This window comes from Pseudopodoces humilis, chromosome 7 (assembly GCF_049639895.1).
Source record: "Pseudopodoces humilis isolate 2021_Gansu_Grassland_sample_001 chromosome 7, ASM4963989v1, whole genome shotgun sequence".
In the NCBI taxonomy this organism is placed as follows: Eukaryota; Metazoa; Chordata; class Aves; order Passeriformes; family Paridae; genus Pseudopodoces; species Pseudopodoces humilis.
In genome coordinates this window covers 8,277,577-8,299,170 of record NC_142206.1, presented here as the reverse complement: position 1 = coordinate 8,299,170, position 21,594 = coordinate 8,277,577, and the positions used below count along the sequence as shown (strand labels likewise).

Here is a 21,594-nt window from a genome sequence, read left to right as displayed (position 1 = left end):
GCTGGACAGGGAGAGCTCCGGCCCCGGCTCTGGCTCCGGCTCCGTGCCAGCTGCCGACAGATGTTGGGACTATCAGCTCCCTGCACGCTTCCAGCAGCCCGCGGCTCCGGAGTCACGCACCGCTGCCAGTCCCCTCCCGCTCCCACGCTCCCTGAGGCCAGGAGCAGATGTCCGGCACCGGCCACCTCCGGCACACTCCACAAATTCCCAGCTCTTGGCACGGAGAGCGCCAGATGGGCTTCCCAATGCTCCAGCGCAGTGCGGGAAAGCAATTCCCGCCGCGGCAGGGAGCAACGGGATGATGAACCCGCTCTCCTGCCCCTACCCGTTATTCCCACATGGATATGGAGCCGTTCCATGGTGCAGCAGGCAGTCTGAATTCCCAAAAAGGATTTGGAAGGCAGCAGGATCCCGCCAGCACTGTCGAGCACCTGCTGCCTTCCCTGGATGTGTGATCCTTGTGGGTATTTTGGGAACAGGCCATTTCATTGCCTGGATGAGGACTTGCAGCGCTCCAGCAGCGCCTGTCGCTCTTCCTGATTCCTCTCCAAGAGCTGGGAAGGAGAGGGAGGTCTTGGTATTCCAGAGGCTCCAGAGCCATCCCCGTGGCTGGGGTGTGTCCGTGATGTGTGACGGGGGCTTTATTGGGAAGTGGAGACAAGAGCTGGAGGAGGACATTTGGAGGGATTAGACTAGTGGGAGAATTTGCTATTCCCTGGTTTCCCGCAGGGAATTCTCTGTGCATGGAATCATTCCATGCTCAGATGGGATGAGCTGGGACAGTGCCAGCACTTAAATGGACTCTGCTGGGTCTTGCCCTCGTTAGTGGCCTCTGTCCACATTTGGAGGGAATCTTTCCCAGGGGAGTGGGAGAGGGATAGGATAAGGGGCAGGGATTGGGTGGGATAGGTTAGGACCATATGGAAATGGACGAGCTGGGACGGGATGAGAGTGTAGGAGATGGGATGGGGAGGGATAGGGATGAATGGGAACAGATGAGAAGCAATGGGATGGGATGGGATGGGATGGGATGGGATGGGATGGGATGGGATGGGATGGGATGGGATGGGATGGGATGGGATGGGATGGGATGTCTGTGCCCATCTGAGGTGCCCCAAGCAGGGCTTCCCCATCCACTGCTGATGTTTTGGGGTTCCAAGTGTGGCTGACCTCCCACTCCCTCGTGTCCAGAAGAAACACACCCAGAGCAGGCTATTCCAATTGGGAAGTGTAGAGGGAAGCACTGATGCTGATCTCAGCCCTGCTGGGCTCCAGGGAGTGTCCCCATCCCAGGGGCCTGCAGGAAGGAGGCAGGAGGATGGCACATCCCACAGTCCCAGCCTGACTTTCCTCCAGGAACAGGAAAGGCTCCTCTTCCTCTTCCTTCCAACCTCATCCAGAGTATCCCACCCCTTCTGGGCCCATCCTGCTCCGGGGAACTCCTCCCTGCATGATTCATCCTGCCGGGATCCCCCTCCTCAGCCGAGTGTCACCGGCTGACGCAAATCCTCCCACCCCAATCCCAGGTGCCGGATTTAGAACGGCTCCACTGGCGGTGCCAGGGAGGATCCAACACCCCAGCTGCCAGCGGGAATGGGATGGGGATCCATCCTGGAGGAGCTGGAAGCGCAAATCCCAAAGAGGGGTGTGATGGTTGGGGCTTGACAGGAGTGGGAATGCGGGTGCCCATCTTGGAGATGTTCCCTCTTCCCTCGTGCCAACACTCTCACCAGGGATGGGATGGGATATGGGGTGGGATGGGGAGGGAAAGGATAGGAAAGAATAAGATGGGATGAGAAGGAGTGGGAAAGAATGGGATGGGCCACTATCCCAGTACACAGGAGCCATCCATGTGGAAGCCCCAGGGCAGCAGCACGAGGCAGGAGCTGGAGCAGCTTATGGAGAACTCTGGTAAAATCCCATTCTGCATCCAGCCCTTCCTGAGAGGTTTTCCACAGGAATGAGAGAGATGTGGGTCCTGAGGTGGGAGAATGGAGCTGGGGAATGGAATCCTTGGAATGCAGCCCTGGGAGTGTGTGTGCAGGGCCAAGGGGAACCAATGGCACCAGGAGCACTGGGATGTGCTGGGATGGGAGCGTGAAGAGCTCTGGGGTACAGTGGGAGAGACAGGACTCTCGGGATGCACTGGAAACATCAGGATCCCTAGGAAGAGCACCAGGATGCACTGGGAGCACTGTGAACGCTGGGAATGGTGGGAGCACTGGAATGCACCAGGAGCATTGGGATACACCCGGAGCATGGAGAACTCTGGGAACAGAGGGATTTACTGGGAGCACTGGGATGCACTGGGAGCATGAGGATCCATGGAAAGGAGGCTCCAGGAGCACTGGGAACAGAAGGAACACTGGAATGCACTGGAAGCATTGGGATGCATTGGAACTGGGTCCCTTTGAAGCACAGGGATGCTCCAGGAACTCCGGGAACCCTGAGAACAGACGGGATGACCGGGAGCTCTGGAAGCATTAGGATCCCTAGGGGTACGGGGATGCTCCAGGAGCACTGGGATGTCTGGGAACAGAGGGAGCACTGGGATGCGGGATGGAGCGGGATGCGCCGGGAGCCCCAGGATGCGGCGGTGCGGTCTGAAAGCTCCTCCTCGTGGCTCCCGGGGAGAACTACCGGGAGAGGCCCGGGATACACGGGAGAGCCCCGGGGCACGGGCCGGGCCGAGGCGCCCGGACACGGAGCGTCCCAGCATCCCGGGAAACATGGGGCGACGGGAATTCCGGGATGGAATGAACCTCCCTGGGATGGGACGGGGCCATGGGATGGGGCTCACCTGCCGTGGGAACACCCCCAGCGGGGACCGCTCTCCCCACAGAGCCACCAACCATCCCGGAAAACCCTGGAGCGCCACCGGGATGGGGGGATTCTGGGAAGGCTTGATGTTAATGCATGGAATGTGATTTCAGGCCACGGTCCTGGCTGATCCAAGTGTGGGAGAGAGGCGGGAGTGGAAAATCACTTCTGCTGTGAGCAGCAATTCCTTTATTTTTCCTTCTGCTGGCAAAGGTATTGAAAATGAGAGGGAGAGAGGAGGAATGGGAACATCCAGGACCCTCAGGGCAGCTGCAGCTGCGCTTCCAGAGAGCTTTCCATGGATGGTCAAGTGGGTTGCACCGTGTCCCCAGCCCAGCAGCTTGCTGCTCCTCCATGGGAGATGTCCCTAAAGCGGTGGGGATATGCAGGAATCTCCCCTAGGGAGCAGGGCCTGGCAGTGTCACAGGGATGTCTGGAAAGGAGGGAGCAGGTGCGGGATTTGGGTCGCTTTGGGAGCCAGTGGTGGGGTTGAGCTTTGCTCATCACCTTTCACACCTGATCCAAGAGGGATGTGCTTCCATTGGGATCACTCCCAGCTCTGTTATTTGGGAAAGGGTCCCCCCTCCTTGTTCCGTACTGTGCCCTTCAGTCAGAGCTCCACAAGGAAAAATCAATACCTGACTTCCAAAAAAAGCAGCTGCCGGTGGCTTTTTATAGCAGCCTGTCCCATTTGCATCCTCCCTCAGCCCAGGCCCAGGGAGCCCGACCTCTGGTTAAATTAGCTGTGAATTCCTGAGGGAAACAGCCTTGGAAAAGCGGGAAGGGAGCATGGTTGTGCTGAAATATTCTACCGAAGCCATCCCATCCATTGTTCCTTGCTGGCTGTGGTTTCCACAGGGAGGAAACTCCCTGATGGGATGGTCCTGCTCCTGGAGCATGGCTGGGCAGGGGGAAGGGGTGTCTGCCAGCAGCCTCAGCCCCTCTTTCCCTTGGGGATTGCTTTCCAGAGGGAAAAAGGGGTGTGGGAAGGAGGAGAATCTGGGGCTGCCCCAGGCAGGGAGCTCGTGCAGGGATCAGGGAGAGGGATGGCCAGAAAAACCCTGGGATGAGGAGATGCTGACCCTCTTCCCCTGCAGAAATCCCACTTGTATTCCATGGATTAAGGAGGTGCCAAGGCAGAGGAGTAGAGCACAGGGAATATTTAGGTCACGGTAAATGAGCTCCCTCATTAGAGCCTCTGGAGCTGCACCTACGCGGGGCTGGGGAGCAGAAATTGGGAAGGGGATTTGGACACCCCTGAGTGGGAGGGGGAGATGGATGGGTCCATTATCCCGAGGAAATTGAGGAGGTGGAAGTCATGTCATTGTCAGGTTTGGATGGACAGGCCAGAAACAGTGGGAGGCTCCCAAAACACTTTTAATTCCTGAGATTTTGGGGTTCTGCCCTTGGTAAAAGCTTTTCCTGTTTTCCCTCCCTGCTCATCCCAGAAGCATCTGGAGCTGGATCAGCATCAGTGGAGCTGGAGCATCAGCCTCACAGCTGAAGAAGAGGAGTGATAGGACAAAAGGGGAATTAAGGGGGGGCTGCCTCCCCTTTGGAAGTCCTGGTGGACTCCTTGATGTGAGCTGGGGCTCTGGAGCTGCTGGAAGTGCTTTGGGAGAAGGTGAGTTACTTCCCGGATTGTGTTTGGAGCATGCGGGTCCTGGGGATGGACCAGGATTTTTCCTCCATTTTCCTCACACATAAATTTTTGCCTGGCATGGCCAGCAGGCTCAGGGAGGTGATTTTCCTCCTCTATCCTGCTCTGGTGATCCCTCCTGGAATGCTGTATCCAGCTCTGGGTGCCTCACTGTAAGAAGGGTGTGGACCTCCTGGAGAGAGGCCAGAGGAGGCCATGGAGATGCCAGAGGGATGGACACAGGCTGGGAGAGCTGGAGGTGTCCAGCCTGGAGAAAAGAAGGCTCAGGGGAGGCCTCAGAACCCCTTCCAGTGCCTAAAGTGTCTCCAAGAGCTGGAGAGGGACTTTGAAGTGATGGGACAAGAAGTGTCTTCCACAATCAAGCACCTGCATAGGTTGGATACTGGAAAGAAATTTTTCCCTGTGAAGGTGGTGAGGCTCTGGAATGGGTTTCCCAGAGAAGCTGTGGCTGCCCCATCCCTGGAAGTGTCCAAGGCCAGGCTGGACAAGGCTTGGAGCAACCTGGGATAGTGGAAGGTGTCAGGGCCCATGGCAGAGGGTGGCATGACTGGATGGGCTTTAAGGTCCCTTCCATCCCAAACCACTCCATGATTCCCTGACTTTTGGTATCCCAGTTGGCCTCTGTCAAGGAGAAGAATCCAGCTGGCAGATTCAGGGATGCTCCCCCATAGCTGGGAGGTGTGTCAGGAATCGCTGCCTGATCCAGAGTGTAACCGGCAGCAAGAGCACTCCTGAGGATGAGTCAGTGTCCCTGAAAACTGGGCTGGTGATCCAGCAAAAAACATTTCAAGGAGAGACTCCTGTAAATCTCCACTCTGCATCGGTGACGCGATTCCCTGGAGCTGCCTGCTCCAGCCCAGCCTCCCCCTGATCCATGTCTGCTCCAGGGGGGCACCAAGGTGTGTCCTCACCATGTTCAGCAGTGGACAGAGCTGGAGCTCTCCCAGCTTCTCCTGTCACCTCGTGCCTATTCCATGTCCTAAGCTGGTGCCACCTCTGCTGGAAGAATCCTGGAATGGTTTGGGTAGGAAGGGACTTTAAGGATTATCTCCTTCCACCCCCTGTCATGGGCAGGGACACCTTCCACTATCCCAGGCTGCTCCAAGCCCTGTCCAACATGGCCTTGGACACTTCCAGGGATGGGGCAGCCACAGCTTCTCTGGGCAACCTGTGCCAGGAACTCAGCACCCTCAGAGGGAAGGATTTCTTCCCAACATCCCATCTAAATCCACCTGTTTTTTTGGTTTAAAACAATTCCTGCTTGACCTTCCAGTGCTCCATGCCTTGGGAATGCCTGTAGTGGGGATGTGCTGGGATGAGTGGGAAGCAGCACCGGGCAGTGACTGCACGTAATTGGTGTCACCGCGAGCAGCTGATGCTGCTGATTTTGGGATGAGTAATTCCAGCAGCTTAATTTGGGAAATCAGGCTCTTTGTGTCTTGCCGGGCTCATTTGCAGGACAACCCTGGCGCAGCCGGAGTCACTGTGCCGGCAGCCGGACATCTGGAATGCCGGCGTGTCCCTGGCTCTGTGCCTGCCAGGGGTGGACACGGCACAAATCCTTGGCCCTCTTCCCCCAAAAAGGGGGATTTGCTGCCTGAGGGGAAGGGGAACCCTCATCAGCACCTGGCAGGAGGGACAGAGGGCATGGAATTCCTTGTGGATGCAGTGGAAAGCAAAAGGTGTAAAAGGTTTGGGAGGGCATCCTTGGATTTTTTAGAGTCTGTGTTTAGTTTTGCCCATGTCTGTGGGATTAGGCTCTCCTCCTGGGTTAGGTCTCTCTCTTCCTTTGAATTTTAAGGCAATTTTGTTCCTGGGAGACTTTTGGTGTCAGTGTCCTGGGATGAGGGACTTCAGCTTTGTGTCCTACTTGGAAGTGGCCTGGGTGGCACAAATCCATCTGGCCTTGCTCCCACAGGTACCACCAGTCAGGTGGGGATGGGACAAGGATGTGTCCGTGGGGTTTGTTCCCTCAGCTCCAGGGCTGCGGGAGAGACGGAATTCTCCTTACCCGGGGGTGGATGCTCCTCTCCAATCCCTGGGCATTCCCACTTCATGGGAATTGAATTGGAGCTGCTGGCAGGCAAAGAGGAGGGGGTGTGATCCCCTGGAAAACTCCCCGTTGCTCAGAGGGATTGGGACAATCTGTGCTTGGTGACATCTCCAAATACTGGGATCACCAGGAAGGACAAGCTGGAGAGCAGCCAGCCTTGGGACAGCCCATCCATGCTGCTGTATTCCATATCTTCCTGGCTTCTCCGGGCATCTGTTTGTTTGTGTGGGTTTATCTCAACAGCAGCCAGTGGCAGCTTGGCACGGAATCTGGGAGCTGCTGCTTGGAGCAGCTCCTTGGAATGTGGCTCCAAGATGGAGCTGCCCACACAGCCAGCGGAATGGGCTGGAAGAGCAACTCCCAGATGGCACTGGCACTTGTCCTCATCTTCTTCCCTTTCTGGGAACCTCTGGTGGTCCAAAAGAAATCCAGAGGGTGATGGTGTCATGTCCAGTGTCCTCCCATCCTTCTGCAAAGCAGCAGCTGCCTTGTAATGTTCCCCAGAGAATCTGTGGATGCTCCATCCTTGGAAGTGCTCTAGGCCAGGCTGAACAGGGCTTGGAGCAAACTGGAATAGTGGAAGGTGTCCCTTGGCATGGACTTGGAATTCAATCATCTTTGAGGTCCCTTCCAATCCTAACTGTTCTCTGATCTTAGGATTCTGTAGTATCCAGGGATTTCCATGTTTTCCATTGCGCTGGCTGCTGCTGGCAGGGCTGTGGAGGTGCTCTGTGGCTGGAGCTGTGCAGTGCAAGGCAGCCAGAGCAAATTCCTCCCTCTCCTCTTGGCAGCAGGAGCAGAGCATCCCGGGGCGTGGATGATCCTGTTCTTGCTGCTCAGGACTTTGCCTGGTTTGTGTGGGATGTGGGATTGCTGGGAATGAGCGCCTGGTGAAGGCTCCTTGTGGGCTCTTGGTCACTGAATTTTGGGATCTGTAGCTCTTCGTGGACTTTTTGGGGTGATTTCAATCCAAGAGGTGCCTGTAAATAGTTGGGATGGGGGAGACATAATCGTTGCTTCCAGAGCTTTCCCTTCAGAGAATCCCATAACAGTTTGGGTTGGAAGGGCAGGGACACCTTCCACTATCCCAGGTTGCTCCAAACCCCAGCCAACCTGGCCTTGACCACTTCCAGGGATGGGGAAGCCACAGCTCCTCTGGGAAATCCATTCCAGTGCCTCACTTCCCTTACAGGGAAGAATTTCATCCCAATATCCTATCTAACCCTGCCCTCTGGCAGTGGGAAGCCATTCCTCTTGTCCTGTCACTCCATCCTTTGTCCAGGGTCCTTCTCTGGAGACCTTTCTCTTGGAGATCTTTCAGGTGCTTCCTTCCCAAGTCCCTCTGTTTTATGCCCATGGACGTGGCAGTGCCTGGGGCCAGCCCGAGGTGGGCAGAGGCTCCCCAAACCCCCTGCTCTTCCCATTGGATTCCTCAAATCCCAGCCCGGAGCTGCACAATGCGGCGTGCCTCAGCTTCGGAGCTCCACCGCCTTCGCTGCCACGGGATTCTTTCCCCTCTTTTCTTCCCAGCTCCTGCATTCAGAGCCTTGTTTGTGGCCGTCAGGATTTGACAGACTCCTGGCACGTCTCCCACCCCCATGGCAGCAGCGATTCCCGCCCTCTTCCCCTTTTCCCTTGCCCTGCCACTGCGGTTGGAGACCTGTTGGGAGGGCCGCGTTTGCCGGGAAATCAACGCCCAGCCTTTTTTTAGAGCCAGAAAAGCCCTGGCACAGGGATGACAGCAGCAGAAGCCAAGAGGCTCAGATGGTTTTAAATGTCAGGGAGAGGTGTAAACGGATCTGGGAGACAGCATGTCCAGGAGCCACGAGATTTCACAGACAGCTGCTCCAGAGCCAGCATCCTGCGGTTTTCCCTCTCTGGGAGCCGCTGCTTTGCCCAGTCACTGCCCCGGGGCCGGCTGGGATTTGCCCGTGGGATGGTGCCGCTGGCCTCTGGAGAAGGGGAGGATGAAGGGCTGGCGGGGGGAGCGCTGGTGATGAGCAGAAGAGCAAATGCGCCTTGGCTCCCGCTGCCTCCGTGACCTTTTCTGCTCCGATGTGATCCGTCCTGACACTCGGAGCGGGGGGGAAGGGGGAAGTGGTCATCTGGGCTTGGCCGCTGTGTGTTTGCCTGTTCGGCTCTGCCACTTCCCAAAAAAAGAGTTTGGAGTCTCCGAGAGTCAGCAAGTTCCCGGTGACAGCCATCTGTCCCATTTCCCTTAGCAACCATCCGTCCTTTTCTCCTTCATTAAGTGTCTGAGGCGGATCCTGCCTGGCAGACCCTCTCCCGCTTCCCTTTTTGCCTTTCTGGATCGTTCCCATCTTCTCCTCTCACTGTGGCACAGAGTCCTGACATCAAAGCACGCCCCTCTCCCAGGAATTCTCGGACAATGCTTGGATAGGGGCTGTTTGCTCACGTTCCTGCCTGCTGCTTTTTTCTTTCCAGCCAGATCTTTTCCAGTTCCTCTCCTTCAGGAATTGTTCAGGCTGGAAAAGACCTCCAAGATTGAGTTCAGCCTCCCAGCTCTGCCATGGCCACCATTAATTCATGTCCCCAGATGCCATATCCACTCAGCTTTTAAATCCCTCCAGGAATGGGGACTCCACCACTGCCCTGGGCAGCCTGATCCAACCCTACCCTGAAGGAATTTTCCCTGATATCCAAAGAGAAATTCCCCTGAGGCAACTCGAGGCTTGTCCCTTGTTCCCTGGGAGCAGAGCCTGACCCCCACCAGGTTCCACCCTCCCATCAGGGAATCGTGGAGACAGAGAAGGTCACCCCTGAGCCTCCTCTTCTCCGGGTTAAGATAAAATTCCCTGCTGTATTTCAGGGACTTCTTCACAAGGTAACTGGGATTACTCTCCTTAGGATAATAATTCCCGGTTGCTGGTCTCCAACCTCTGCCTTGCTCTGAGGTCCCTCTCCCATCTGCCTGCTGGGCTGTGATCCTAAGGCCTCCGCCAGGACTTTGTGGAGGAGCTGTGCTGCAATTCAGGATTTGGGATCTCCACGGGCAACGGTGTCTCCCGGCGAGAGCTGAGCTTCCCCCTCCGGCAGTTCGGAGCTGGGATGGAGCCAAGTGGGTTAGACAAGGCTTTGAGGTCCGGGAGAAGTGGGGAATGGCTCTGCAGCCTGGTGTGAGGAGCGGGAAAGGAGCCAGGAGCAGAGCCAGGAAGGAATCCTTAATGGGAAACCTCCTGTTTCAGTCCAGCTGCCTCCAGAAGCAGGAGCAGGATCCTGAGGAAGCAGAGGAGGGAGGGATTTGACCTAATGAAATTATCCAAGTGCCTTGGCTCCAGCTGCTGCTCTGCAGTCGCATCCGAGTGATGTCCAGAGACGTGGCCTGCGGGGAGGGATCGAGTCCTCCATGGAGCATCCGCATCCTCCGTGCTGTGCCCACATCCGACAGCAGCATTCCAGGCTTCCTAGAGAGCCTGGGAGGCTGCAGGTGCTGCCTGGTGAGGGAGAGCTCTCCGGCACTGCTTTGCTGGAGCACTGACAGGAACAACACAGCTGATCCGTAAATTTCCCTGTCCTGCCGCAGCCATTCCCAGCACAGGAGGTGAGCAGGCTCCTGGAAATCGGGAAGCAGCTCATCCTCCAGGTAAATTTCTGTGGTTTGGCATCTCGGCCAGGGAAGTTGTGTTTGTGCCGTGGAGCCCTGGGAAAAGGCCAGCGCTCCTGCTTGTGGGGGTGAAGGCATCCCACGTCCCTAAAGCTCCTGCTAAAATCCTGATTCATTCCTGGGCTGGAGCTCTCCTCCCGAAGGAGGATGGAGCCAAGGGCATTCAAAAGGTGGGCGGGGAGGAGGAATAACACGAAGGAATTTCGGCGGGGCGTGAAGCAGATAAGGAAAATGACACGTTGTTATTGCACCTGGATTAGGCAGGGCCGGGATGGAGCTGGGAATTCCAGCGGCTGCCAGCGCTGCAAACACAGCCTTGTGACTCAGGGGAGCTCGGGGGTTTGCAGTTTCCTTCCCTCGAAGCCTTCAGAGTTCGTTTCCACAATTTCTTGGTTTTTTAATTCCCTGTAGAACAACGAGGCTTTTACAACCTGAGGTGGAAAAGCTTTGGAAAGAAGGGTTTGTCCAAGGGGAAGCATGGAGGATGCTGGCAAATATCCCAACAGCCTGGAGCAGTGCTTTATCCTCTCATTTTTCCCAAAGGAAAAGCCACCTGGAGCTGCCAGGCAGGAAGATGCCCTGAGCTTTGCTGAGCAGTGGTGAGAAACCCCAGTGAACTGTTATTTAATGGTCCTTTTCCATGGCAATGGCTCCTTCCCAGGGAGAAATTTCTGGGCTGAGGAGTCACAGCTTGGATAATGCTGGATAATGTCCTTGGGAGGGGGAAGCGCTGGCGGGATTGATAGCAAGTCTCCGAGGCTTGGCTTCCAGAGTTAGATCTGGCACCAATTTAGCAAAGCAGCTGGAAAGAGGAGTTTGTGCTTGGAATCGTGAGCAGTGAGGGCTGTGCTGAATTCCAGAATGCAACCTGCTGGAGAAATCCTTTCCAGGCTTTTTCTGTGGCGTCAAACCCATCGGTGTGTGCATGGGTGTGTTTACTACGTGCCAAGAGTGAGCCCACGGGGTGGGAACCCCTTGGAAAAGGGAGGGATCCCCCTAGGAAGGCGGCTTTAAGGCTGGAAAGGGGGGTCCTGAGGAAAGCATGGGTCTCCAGGTGGGAATGGGAAGAGCTGTGCCAGAGGGAAGGTGCCAGCTTTGCTCTGCCCTTCTTACCTGAAGTGGGACCTGATGCTGCCCATACCTTGGGGATTTATGGAAGAAATTTTTCCCTTTTCCCTGAGGGTGGTAAGGCACCAGAATGGATTTCCCAGAGAAGCTGTGGCTGCCCCATCCCTGGAAATGCTGGACTAGGTTGGATGGGCCTTGGAGCAACCTGGGATAATGGGAGGTATCCCTGCCCACAGCAGGGGGTGGAATGGGATTATCTTTAGGACCCTTTCCAACCTAAACCATCCCAGAATTCCATGTCTGATCCCTTCAGGTGCCTGACAGAGGTTTCCCAAGTCCTGCCCTGCCTCTGGCTCGCATTCCAGCCCCTGGTGTGCCAGCCTGAGCCTGAATTTGAGCTTCCAGCTTATCCCTGGATAAGCTCTCCCTAGGTTTGGCTCTGACTGGGATGTCTCCCCTCTGAATTAACTGTTTTTTAGGGATTCAGGTCAGGTGTGGGACAGCAGCCTGGGCCCCCCAAATCCCTTCCCGCTGCTGGAGGAACCACAGAAAGCCAAGGCAGCTGGAGGAGGAGATTTTTTCCGAACATCCGGAGTGCAGGAGAAGCCTCTCCATTAGGGAATGATTTTTAGTTAAGGTTTGAGTGATGCTGTTTCTCTGCAGAGCTGCAGCAGCTGCTCCTGCTGGGGGGACACTGCCAGCTGCTCATCCCTGCTTTGGGAGCTTCCCAGGGGCTGGGAACGACAAGGAGGGTCGAGCGAGGAGGTGCTGGCTTGGGGGGCATCTGGGAAGAGCAGGTTTGTGGGGAGATCTGCTGGGATAATGAAGGATTTGAGGAGCAGGAACAGTCTGGAGGCACTGGATCAGCAGCGTTTTGGTAGGAGGTGATGGAGGCTGATGGCTCCGGAGAGTCGCGGGCGGGAATCATGCTGGGAAGGGAGGGAGGGCTGGGAAGGCACAGCTCCCATGGGGATGGAAGCAAACACAGGCACTTCCTGCTTGGTGACATGGGAATGGGGGACACAGGAATGCCTGTTGCTGCGGTTTTTAAAAGCGCTTCCCAAATTCTGGTTGGCAAACGCGTGGTTTGGTGGAAATTTTGTGGGGGATTACGGCTGGCTACACAGAGAGAGCAGCCTTGGCTTGCTCCAGGGAAGGTTTAGATTGGGTATGGAGGAAAACTCCTTCATGGAAAGGGCTGCCAGGCATTGGAGCCGGATCCAGGGGTGGAGTCGCCAGCTGTGGAGGGATTTAAAACCCGTGTGGATGTGGCACTTGGGGACATGGGTTAGTGGTGGCTACGGAACAGTTGGACTCCGTGATCTTGGAGGGCTTTTCCAACCTCAGTTCTTCCGTAACTGATTTTCCCTAGAGAGTGAGACAATGGGTGAGGTGCTGGAATTTTTTCCCCTGGAGGGAATGTCAGGATAATGCTGTCGTCCAGCTTTCCCTGGTGGCCTGTCCTCTCTGAGAATGACAAACACCTTCCCAAGACACTTGTTGCTGTCAGCCCTTGGAATTCAGCCAGCTGGAACAGCCTGTGCCTGCTCCAGGGGTGATGGAGCCCAGACTGGTGTTTGCAGGGATTGAGGAGAGGGGAGGTGGTTTGGATAACCTGGATGCTGGAATCCCTGCGCCAGGGAGACTGTTGCACTCCCAGCCTTGTTCACGCTATTTCCCTATGATTTATTGTAATCCTAATGGAGCAGCTGAGGGAAATTGGCAGGGTTGGGATGGAGGAGGAAAGGGGCTCGTTACCCCGGGAGTAACGGAGCGTCTGACTCTGACTGGGAGCCCAACAGGAGCAGGATTTTGGAGCAGCGGGTTTGGATGTGCTGTGCCTGGGGGCGGTGGCAACAACAACAAACTGAATAATAATAAAAAGCTTCCCATGTTCCCAGCTATTCCTGGAGCCTTGTTCCTTGTCCAAATTCCCTGGAGGAGGGGTTGGTTTGCTTTTAGGTTTAGGAAAATCCTCAGTCCTGGAATCTGTTGGCTTTTTTTTCAGGACACCAGGATCAGCCGAGCTGGATGGGTTCTTTGTTGATTGAATCCCTTCCTGGCACATGCCAGGGATCTCCAGGGCTCCAGGGCTCTCTACAGTGGTCTGCACTTTTCCTGGGAGATGATATGGAGAATTCCAAGGCTGTGGTGTGGGACAGCCCCGTGCCATATCCATGTGTTGAGGAATGATGCTCCAGCTGGAAGAACACCACAGAATTCCCTCTCCCTCACATTCCCAGGTCATTCCTGCACAAAGAACACAGATCCATCCAGAGGTGAGTAAGAAATAGCAATTCCTTAAGCCTTGCAGAGGCTTCCTTGTGAAAGGGATGGGGATGCCCTGATGGAGATGCTGCATCCGAATTATCCACGGGGATAACCCAGCTGATGGATGTCTCTCCTTTGCATCCCTCTGAAGGTGTAGGATTCCCAGGAATGCGTGGGAATCTCCATCTCCATGCCATTGCCCCAGGCATTTAAACCCAGACTCAACCCTTTCTCACAGATTGGGAAGCTCTGAAATGAATGGATTTGCTCTGGAGGCTGGAGGTGGGGACAGATCCATGCAAACATCACGTCTTTTGTGACAGGCTCAAATTAATTCCTTAATTCCCTTAAATGCTTCGCCACCCGCCTGCCGTGTCATGACAGTGGGGAAAAATGGGATTTCTGAGGGCATTAATCCCTCCCTTAATGCTTTAGGGAATGTTAAGGCATCCAGTTTATCCAAAACATTCCGAAATTTCCTGTAAATGGTGTCACTGCCATACAGGAGTCAGGGAACAGAGCCCTGGGGATCGCTGGGACGAATCCTGACGTTGCAGCTGGGTTATAAATGTGGTCTGGTCCTTGCAATTCGGTGAAGCCAGGCTGGAAACGGGCAGCTGGAGCTGCTGGAACTCAGAAATCCGGAGCTGTATCGGATTAATTGCCTGGTGTCCATTAATTGGCAGGATCTGGGCTGGGATGTGCTCTATCCCACCCCTTAGAAAGCCTCGGACGGCTTCTGATTGTATTTCCCTGAAAAAAAGAGTAATTTCCAGTCTTTCTGAGCTTCTTCCCTCTGTCTGCTCCAGGTTTTGGGGCTTCCAGGGGTGTCTGCCCGGCTGGGGAGCGGATTGTGCCAAAGGGAGACCTTGGAAGTGCCACGGGCTGGATGAAACGATTTGTTGGAATGCTAAATTTGGCAGCAGCTTTTCATCCAAACCGGAGCCACTTTGCACCTGTCTGGGAAGATAAAGGGACTCGGAATGAGCGTGAGTGGGATTTTTCTGCCTGAACGGGATACAAAGGCCTTGGCACAAATGAATTCCTGAGCTTCAAAGCCTTTCCTGAATGTTTTTTCACCCCTGTCAGGCTGTTTTATTTCCCAGGTACGGTGATATCACCCAGCAGACCATTTGAAGGCTGCTTTAAGGAGGAATGGGCAGGCGAGGATGTGCTGCTATTCCCTACTGGATCAGCTTTTCTGGGACAGGGATGTATATTTTTTTAATTTTTTTTTTTCTTTTCAAAAGCTTTTTTTTTTTTTTTCTTTTTTGTGGTAGGAGCATCTAAGTTGTGTCCTTGGATGATGGTGGCTGCTGTGTTCAAAGGGAATCACTGTCCTTCCTCCCAAACGGGATGGTTGTTGTGGTGTGTCCATCCCTGCGAGGGTTTTTTTGTGAGGAGGGCGATTGGTTGGAAGGGACCTTACAGCCCCACCAGTTCCAGCCCCTGCCATAGGCAGGGACACCTGCCACTGTCCCAGGTTGCTCCAAGGCTGGTCCAACCTGGCCTGGGACCTTTCCAGGGATGGGGGGCAGCCACAGTTCCTCTGGGAAATCCATTCCAAGGCCTAACCAATTTTTTCCCAATATCCCATTTAACCCTGTTCTCTGTCACTGGGAAGCCATTCCCTCCTTTCCTGTCCATACCCTTGTGAACAGGCTGTCTCCATCTTTCTTGGGAATATCTCCTGATAGGAAAGCACTGCTTTTCCATACTGGGCATGGAAAGCAGTGTGCCAGGCCCTCTCCATGAGGAAGACTGAAGTGGTGTGCTGGGTAGTTTTCCTGAGGGAAGGGATGTTGGGAGAGCCCCAGGTGTGGCTGAGCTGAGATTTTATTGCTCCCTAAATTCCCTGACTGGGGAGGAGCAGATTGGAGCTGGGCTGTGCTCCAAGAGAACAAGGAGTGGGACAAGAAGAAATGGCCTGAACTTGTGTCACAGGAAGTTCAGGTTGAACACCAGAAGGAATTTCTTCATGGAAAGGGTGATGAGCCCCTTCATGGAAGGGGCTGCCTAGGGAGGTGTGGGAGTCCCTAACCCGGGAGGTGTTTAGGGAATGCCTGGATGTGGCACTCAGTGCCCTGGGCTGGGTGACAAGGTGGGGATCGTCACAGGTTGGACTCGGTGGTCCTGGAAGTCTTTTCCAAGGGAATTAGTTCTCGTGGGATCCCTCCGTGATTCCGATTCAATCATTCTGTGATAACATCGGTATCGCAGGTGACCAGCAGCCCAGCAGAGGCCTGTGCCCGCAGCAGGTGTCCTTTCCTTGGATCCCGCTGAGAATTCCCCGCTGGAGTCCGCGGCCGGCCCGGGATTGCCCCGCCCCGTGGCGCTCCCGCCGGGCGCCACCAGGCGGCGCCGCCGCGCCCCGCACCCCTCGTTGCCGTGGCGACCGCAGGTTGCGTAGCGGCCCTTACGCAGTTGACGCAGTGGGCGGCCCCGGCGAGGCGGGGGCGGCCCCGGCAGGGCGGAGGCGGCGTTGGAGAATCGGGGGCCGCAGGGCCCCCGGCATGGAGGAGGCGGCGGCGGCCGCGGCGCTCCCGAGGCGGTGGCGGCGGCGGGAGCGAGGTGAGGGACGGCGATGGGAATGGCGCGGGAGCGGGGGGCGGCGCTGCGGCAGGGGCGGGGGAGCGGGGAGGGCGCGGGCAGGGCCGGGGGTGCGCCCCCCCCCGCCCCCCGCCCCGCTGGGCTGCAGGCCCGTGCCGCCCCAGGGGTCTGGGTCCCGCAGGAAGCGCGGCATTCCCGTCGGGAAGGGCCCCGCTCCATGTGGCCTGCGCCCGTGGGAAGCGGTGGGCTTCCACCTGCGTCTCTGGAAAGCCGCCATCCTGCCCCAGGCAGGTGCGAGGCGTGAAGGTGATCCCGTCGTTTGGGATTCGGGATCCTGCGGTGGGAGGCGGGAGCGGTGCTGCTGGATGTCCGGGGAGAAGAAGCTGCGGTGTGGGTGTGACACAGGGATTCTTGCTCCCAGCTTTTATTACTTCCCGCAGGGAATGGTACCCGACTTGAGCAACGCGGGCGGATGCTGAGCCGTGGCCGTAAAATTCTCAAATTTAGGATTGCAGGCAGCTGCAGAAGTGATATATCCTTATAAAAGTAAGGGAGATGTCGCTCCGAGATCTTGGAGCTGGGATGCTGCCAGGCTGCTCAGCCAGAATTCCCGCTGTGCCCAATTCTGGGAATTAGTACCTGCTGGTGTATTTGGGACGGGCTTCAGTTGGCACTGGGAATATGGGAACGGGGATTGCCGAGCCTGGTGCACACCATGGTCCTTAGAGCCTGCTCCAGGTGGGAAATCCCACAGTGCTTCCCAAAGGTGGGACATGTAACCCCATGTGCGACATGAAAGCAGCAAAACTCCGGGGAATGGTTTTAAAGGAGTGTTCCAAGGTGGGAATATTCATCTCTCCCGCGGGGTGAAACTTAGTGGGGATGAGTTGCTGCATCCTCCTGGCTGGACAGGGAAGAAGCATCCTAGTTTTTGTGGTCAGGCTTAAGAGTGTTCTTAAATGGGAGATAATGAAATTGTGGGAAGTGGCTCTTGGAAAGCTTCGGACTCTCTGTGATTCTGGCATTGGCTTGGCTGAAATGTGTATCCTGTGGACACCGCTGGAAAAAGCTTTCCAAGTGGGAAACCTGAGCTGGGGGAAGGTGTTTGTTGTGCCAGGTATTGGTTTTCATGGTCATAAAAGTTGCATGGGGATCTTAAAGCTGCTGGTGAAATTCCAGCAGTGCCAAATTGGACTGGGAATGGCTGAGGGGGTCGGGAATGCCCAACAGGGACAAGAGACTTGGAAAAGCATCTGTTACGTGGTAAATTATACAAATAACCTGTTTTTTTCTGCAGCCAAAACCCTTCAACAAGGAGCAGGATAAAATTCCCCCTTTAAATGGGAATTTAAATCGGAAATCTGGGAGTTGGCAGCTCTGCTTTCCAAAATTTTACTCCAGAGGGTCAATTTCAGGGATTTAAGGATATGGACTGCGTACTGCAGGTACTGATTTTTGCCAGTGCTGACCTACAAAAATCCAGATTTGACCCGAATTCCAGTTTAAATTAAGGCACTTGGCACTTTTTGCCCGCTACCTGCACAGCCAGACCCAAATCCTGGAGACGGAATGCTGTGAATCCCTGGCAGCTCCGTGGTTGCTGAGAAAAGGGCGGTGAGAAAGGGAAACTTCTCTGGGCTGTGTCCACCCGTTCCCTTTCCAGAGGGGTGGGAAGAAGGAGCAGTTGTGCAATGATGGGATTTAAGGGAAGTGCTGTGCCAGGAGGGAAAGTGGGAAGGGTGAAAGTGCTCCTCCCAACGACCAAAAATGTGTGGGGGGGGGAAAAAAAAATCCTACGTTTTGGAAACTTTGTTAAAATTCCCTGGACAAACAATTTCAGCAACCAAAAAAAGCCCCCCTGCTTGGGGTTTTTTTTGGACTTTGTGTGGGAATCTCAATCCTGTTCCTTGTGCTCTCCCTCCCCTTGGAAGTTAATTAATTGAGAGCTGGCTGCTCCAAACGAGGTCACTTGGATTTCAGAGCTGCCATATCATTGTATGGATTTGCAAAATCAGGATTTAAGGCTTGCGTGCCTCAGAAATTTTTCCTTAAAGTGGCATAATTCTGGTTTTTGCGGGTTTTTTCGAGGCAGCTGGAAGGATGTAGGGAGGAAAAGTGTTCAGATTGGAGGGTGTAAAGCTTGGGATGCTGCTCAGCTTTGGATGGTGAAGAGTTTGGAGAAGCTTCCAGTCATTCCCAGACCTGGCTGTAATTTATGGAACTTCCTTGGACTAAACCAGCAGGAATTCTCTTCTGTCCCAAACATCCCTGTCCTGAAGGTTTTTTGGTTTTTTTTGGGAATTAAACTTTTGTACCTCCCCTAAACCACGCAGCTTTATTTTGGGGAGCCTGCACCCTGCTTTGCCTCCTCTCCCATTCCATCTTTTCCAAATAAATGACCCTTGCTTCCACCTCTGCTCCCGACAGTGATCCAGCTGATGAATAAGAACATCCCGAGCTGGACTGAGCCCTGGAGTTTGAGGAATTTCCAGTTAAAGACGAAGCAGTTGAGATGGGGTGAGTGAAACCATTTTAATCCACTCTTGAAGCTGCAGGGCTGGAGTTTTTTGGGAGCTGGGAGCAGATGAAAGTGGCCTTTGTGCCATGGGAAGTGTGACAAATGGACTTTTGTGGGATCTGCAGAGAGCGCCGGGATGTTTATTCCTGCTGGGATAGATGGGAGTCAGTCAGGCTCTTCAGGCCAGTTGGAGCTGATATTTTTGTTATTCCATACATGATACTGTTCATTTAGGTGTGTTTCTGTACGTTATTGTGTGTTTTTTTTAAGGAGAAATCAGGGAAAAAGTCCTTGAAAATGTGCCAGGCGCAGCACCTGCCCAGCTTGGAACTTTGAAAATGGAAGAAATTAGAATAGTTTTCCAGGTTTTGGTGAGAAATGGGGAAGTTTGCCCTGCTGAGGAATATCCTGCCCTGAAATATGGACAAAAATGTGGCTGGACCCTTGCGGGGATTTTGGATACAGGATGTAATTCCCACAGAGTTTTAGGAAAAATGTGTCCTGTACCTTCAGGCATTCCTTCTTCCTCCTTTTCTTTCCTTTCTCCCCTCTTTCCAGTAGAAGGCACACGGATCCCTTACCTCTGGATCTCTTTGGAAAGATGAAATAAAAAAGCTTTGGATTATTTTCTTCTTCCTTTCAGCAGGAGCTGGAAATCCACATGGTAGGCAGAGACTGTCAGGAATTCTGTCCTGGGCTCTTAATCCAGGAATTTCTTCTTTAACTCAAATGCTTCCTTAACTGCCCTTGTGTTCCAGCAGGTTCCTGAAAATCCTCATCCCGCCCTATCCATTGGCATTTCTCCCTGTCTTTGAGGAGCCTTCTGAGCTCCTCTTCAAAGGTCTGTGGAATTGCATGAAAATTCCTGTCTTTTCATTCCCTTCCAGTTGAGATTTCAGTTCCTGCATGTTCCCTTGGTGTGGAATTAAAACAAGTGGGTTCCTCAGGGATGGCTTTAAGCTCAATAGGATTTTTTCCCTGAAAAAAGGATACAATATGTAATTTAGAACCTTCCATTCCAAGTTTTTTCCAAGGAAAAACTTGCCATTTCATCAGGAGTCAGTGGTAAGCATCCCAGTGCTACTTACTCGTAGCCATCAGCAAATATGGGAATGCCACCTTAAATGAGCATTTTCCATGGCTTTTTTCCTCTGGAATATGTTTCCTTGGGCTTTCTTGGCCTGGAGGTTTTATTGTCACCACAGACCTGAGTGATCCTGAGTTTAGATCCAGGCAGGCTGCAGGACAGAATCCTTATCCGTGTTCTTTTGGAATAAAATGCTGAATCCCTCGGGCTACCTTAAAACCTTTGAACTGGATAATGGGAAGAAACAGGAAAATTCAGGACATTCCTATTATAGTTCAGTGCAGTAAATAGAAAATGGAGAGGTCGGGATGGAATTCAGCCCTTTCTTCCCTGAAAGGTTGCCATTTGGATGTGTCCTGCTGCTCCATGTCTTCTGGAAGTTGGAATTTCCACAGTTCTGCGTCCTTTGGGATGTTATTTATTATTCTGTCGTGGCTTGTCTTTGCAGCCCAGATCCCTGGTCTTGACACAGCCTGGATGTATTTTTGGAATATGGATGTCAGCTCCAAACTGGGAGCCTCTGGAGGCTTGGCTTTTCCCATTGGGTCTGCTAAATGATCCTGCAAATTGGTGCTGTTTTCTCCTGTGGGAAATGAACTGCTTCACCTCCCAGAAAATCAGAGCAAGGCAGGTGCTGCTTGGGAGTTTCCAGCATCTCAACCAGCTAAGGATTGTCCTGAAAAAAGTGTATCCTGCTCTGCTTGGATCCTGTGATTAGAATGCTGGAGTCCTGGAATGGTTTGGGTTGGAAGGGGCCTTAAAGCTCCCCCACACTACTCCAGGTTGCTCTAAGCCCCATCCAGCCTGGCTGTGGACATTTCCATGGATCCACAGCTTCCCTGGGCAGCTTACTTCTTGTTGATATCCAGATCCCATAAATGTTCTTCATTTACCTCTGGGCCACGTTTAACCTTTGGAAGCACATTCCCCTTTTTGTGACTCCGGGTTTTTTCCGGCTGATTCAGTTGTTTGTCACCATCTCCATAGCACCGGAGCATCGGCTAATGACAACCAGCATTTCCCTAAATGAGAGCATTCAGGGATGAACTGGATTTTTCCTTGGAGAGGGGAAAACATATGCCCTGTCAGAGGAAGGAGAAAAACTTCCCATAAAAGCAGGAATTCATGATTTGTGCTGCTCATTTTCTTCCCTGGATAGAGTAGGGAATAAGGGGACATTTCCTAGGGAGATTCTGTTTTCTGTGGGATTGCTCTTCCCTCTACCTTTGTCAGTTTTCCCTTATTTTCTAGTGGAAAAAGAGGCATCCATGTTCCAAATCTGGAAGGATTAGAGCTTTCCTCAAAATTCAGTGACAAATCCAGGGGCAAAATTCCTTTTTCCTTTGTGGAATTGTGGTGTTAAAACTTCTGCGGGAAGCCACAGGCTGCTTTGGAAAACCTTTTTACCCTCTAAATTTCATGGCTATTCCTGGATCAATGTGTTGCTTTTGGAAAATAGTCTTTTGGCCCTTAAAAAAAATAAAAAAAAGGGATCATGTTTTCTCCCTGAGCTCGTTTGAACACCTCCAGCGTCACAATCGAATTTAACTCAGTAGGAAATGGGCACATCCCCAAATCCAGTGTTATCCGTGGTTATTCCAAGGCCTGAAAGAGCCTGAGATAGAGATTTGTTGCATGTAACTCTTTGCCTTATGGAATCCCAGCTGGCAAGGAGAATTTCGGGATTCTCCGGGGCCTTGCTCTGACTTTGTGTTCCCCTTGGATGAGGGCGGAGGAATGAGGAGAGGCGGGAGGCAGGAGGGAGGGAAGCACGTGGGAAGCTGAAGAAAGTGCTCGGGAATGGGCGGCTGAGTAAGTGTGGAGCCTCCTGGGAATATTGGCAGAGTCGGTGAAATTCCCTTGTGAGGTGGGGAGCAGGAATTTGGGGAGGGAAATCAGGAACATGCTGATGTTGGAAGTTTCTCTGTTATCTAACACGCAA

At 53.8% G+C, this 21,594-nt stretch overlaps 1 protein-coding gene across 3 annotated transcripts in view; it reads left to right on the top strand.

Annotated features, from left to right (window-relative positions):
- The first annotated feature begins 13,385 nt into the window (after positions 1-13,385).
- Positions 13,386-21,594, top strand: part of DAGLA (diacylglycerol lipase alpha) — a 58,957-nt gene continuing 50,748 nt past the window's right edge. Inside the window, exons 1-2 of one of the 3 annotated variants that reach the window (XM_088058389.1) lie at positions 15,994-16,068; positions 18,475-18,564. The gene's annotated coding sequence lies outside the window, so the exon portion shown is untranslated. Of the gene's footprint in view, positions 13,506-15,993; positions 16,069-16,760; positions 16,888-18,474; positions 18,565-21,594 lie in introns of those variants that run through there. The other 2 variants (XM_088058390.1, XM_088058391.1) reach the window with 2 other exon arrangements.